We start from the raw sequence: 3,067 nt of genomic DNA, 5'->3' as shown, positions 1-3,067 counted from the left end.
GCCAAGTCTCTGATTAACACCTTTGTAGGGATGGTTTTTCACCTATTACTAAATTAAACTTGCTTCATTGGAAAGGCAGCAAGATGTATCCTCATTTCAATGTCTACTGAAATAATACAGGTTGACACCAGGAAACATTAACGCCACTGCATCCTTGCTGCTTTCTCATGTGGAAGTCTGTTTAATGTGAAAACAAGGTGATATCTAATTAGCACACAGGTAAGGAATTAAGAAAATCTTTATTTAAGGGTGAAGATGTTTCTCACAAAATTGTTGACCCAATGCATCATTGAAATTCAAGCTGGAAAGATGATTTTAATATATCACTTGTACATTTTGTATTGCTCTTCTGGTGACAATGTAGTTTGTTTTTGTCAATTACCATTTTAATAATAGGGTAAAGAAAATGAAGTGGATTTTTGAAAGAAAACAATACTGTACCCAGTGGAGACTGGGTGCTTTTCAGGAGCTCTCCTGAGCTTTCTGACAGAAAGTATTTTGTTAGGTTTTTAATTTTCAGGGAGCACTGCTGGCAACAGACTCCCTCATCGAGGGACTGAGGGGAGAGAAGCAGCCCTACTCTCTGAGTTGCAAGGTCCTGCTTCTTAGGCTACTGGACACCATTAGCTCCAGTGGGATTGGTACGCAGGATCTCACCCTCGCCGTCCGTCCCAGAGCCGCGCCGCCGTCCCCCTCGCAGAGCCGGAAGATAGAAGCCGGGTGAGTATGAGAAGAAAAGAAGACTTCAGAGGCGGCAGAAGACTTCATGATCTTCACTGAGGTAACGCACAGCACTGCAGCTGTGCGCCTTTGCTCCCATACACCTCACATACTCCGGTCACTGTAAGGGTGCAGGGCGCAGGGGGGGCGCCCTGGGCAGCAATATAAACCTCTTTCGCAAAAATATAACATATATACAGCTGGGCACTTTATATATGTATAAGCCCCCACCAATTTTACAGTTTAAGCGGGACAGAAGCCCGCCTCCGAGGGGGCGGGGCTTCTCCCTCAGCACTCACCAGCGCCATTTTTTCTCCACAGCACCGCTGAGAGGAAGCTCCCCGGACTCTACCCTGCTTATACCACGTTAGACAAGAGGGTTGAAAAGAGGGGGGGGGGGGCACATAATTCGCAAATTACATACAGCAGCACTACTGGGCAAACATTAAGTTACTGTTTTATTCCTGGGTTATATAGCGCTGGGGGGTGTGCTGGCATACTCTCTCTCTGTCTCTCCAAAGGGCCTTGTGGGGAAACTGTCTTCAGAAAAAGCATTCCCTGTGTGTGAAGTGTGTCGGTACACGTGTGTCGACATGTCTGAGGAAGAAGGCTATATTAGAGAGGAGCGGGAGCAAATGAATGTGGTGTCTCCGCCGACAGCTGATTGGATGGATATGTGGAATGTTTTAAATGCTAGTGTAAACTCATTGCACAAAAGATTAGACAAGGCAGAAGCTTTGGGACAGTCAGGGTTTCAACCCATGCCTGATCCTATGTTGCAGGGACTGTCAGGGTCTCATAAGCGCCCACTATCCCAGATTGTTGACACAGATACCGACACAGATTCTGACTCCAGTGTCGATTACGATGATGCAAAGTTACAGCCAAAATTGGCAAAATCCATTCGATTTATGATTATGGCAATAAAAGATGTTTTGCACATCACAGAGGAACCCCGTCGCTGACAAGAGGGTACATATGTACAAGGGAAAGAAGCCTGAGGTAACCTTTCCCCCCTCACACGAGCTGAACGAGTTATGTGAAAAAGCTTGGGAATCTCCAGATAAAAGACTGCAGATTTCCAAAAGAATTCTTATGGCGTATCCTTTCCCATCAACGGATAGGTTACGATGGGAATCCTCCCCTAGGGTGGACAAAGCATTAACACGCTTATCCAAGAAGGTAGCCCTCCCGTCCCAGGATACGGCTACCCTCAAAGAGTGTGCTGACCGCAAACAGGAGATTACCCTGAAGTCCATTTATACACATTCAGGTACCTTACTCAGACCGGCAATTGCGTCGGCCTGGGTGTGTAGTGCTGTAGCGGCATGGACAAATACCTTATCTGAGGGGATGGATAGCCTAGACAAGGATACTATTTTATTGACCCTGGGGCATATAAGAGATGCTGTCCTATATATGTGTGTATGCAAACTACAGGTGGTGCTGCAGGGCCCACACCCTTTTACTTGTCTTGTAGAGCAGCTCTGAAGCTGTTACAGTGCCCAGCTGAGCAAGAAATCAGCTTGAATGCTTCAGGGGCTTGGGCATGGCCAACATGAGCCCCACACCGAAGGAGGGTGGGGGTGTTTAATGCAAACTTGGGGTTATCCAAGCGCCGCAAAAGGCCGCCATGCCCTGCATGCCCCTTTTCTCTTTTCATATACAGATGAGGGTTCCAGCCAACTTTGGCCCATTGCTTGTATGACATCACCGTATGCAAATCCGTCTGCTGCAGACCTTCCCCCAGGAATGCTTGCAATAGTTGTTGCATATGGTTTAATGTCTGAGGGTGCTTCAGTATTAGGCAGCCTTCCGCCCTCCCATGTTCATCTGAAAAGATGTGGTCTCCCTGCAGTTGTTGTCCCCAGACGAGAGTTCCCTTGTGCTTCCTCAGTTAAATCTCCTTAACTTGACGGGGGTGTGCCCGAGCAGCCACCCTCCCCAGCCCTATCCCAACACATACTTATCTTGCATATGAGATCTCTTGATCATGAAGATAGTTCTCACAGGTTGAGGTTCATCCTGGCCCCGCTCCCCGCTGGAGAGCGCTGATGGGGACAGCAGCGGGGCTTCAGCAGAAGGGTGAGTACGTGTGGCCAGAGACCTCCCTTCCCATGTGCAGGCCTGCAGAGTCTGCCGCGCAGGATGGGGCATGTGGCATGTGGCATGTGGCACTCTCCCTCCCAGGGGCTCTTCCAGATGTAGCTCCTCAGCAGTATTTTTCCCGGGCTGCGCGGCGCTCTCCCCGACTGGCATCCGCCCTGGAACACTGCCTTCCTCAACGCAACATCAGCAGGGGGCCCTGGCCTCATCACCATCCCAGGTCTTTCTCATGTATGTATCA

The sequence above is a fragment of the Pseudophryne corroboree genome, unplaced genomic scaffold, assembly GCF_028390025.1.
Source record: "Pseudophryne corroboree isolate aPseCor3 unplaced genomic scaffold, aPseCor3.hap2 scaffold_498, whole genome shotgun sequence".
NCBI lineage: Eukaryota > Metazoa > Chordata > Amphibia > Anura > Myobatrachidae > Pseudophryne > Pseudophryne corroboree.
This window is presented reverse-complemented; position numbering follows the sequence as displayed.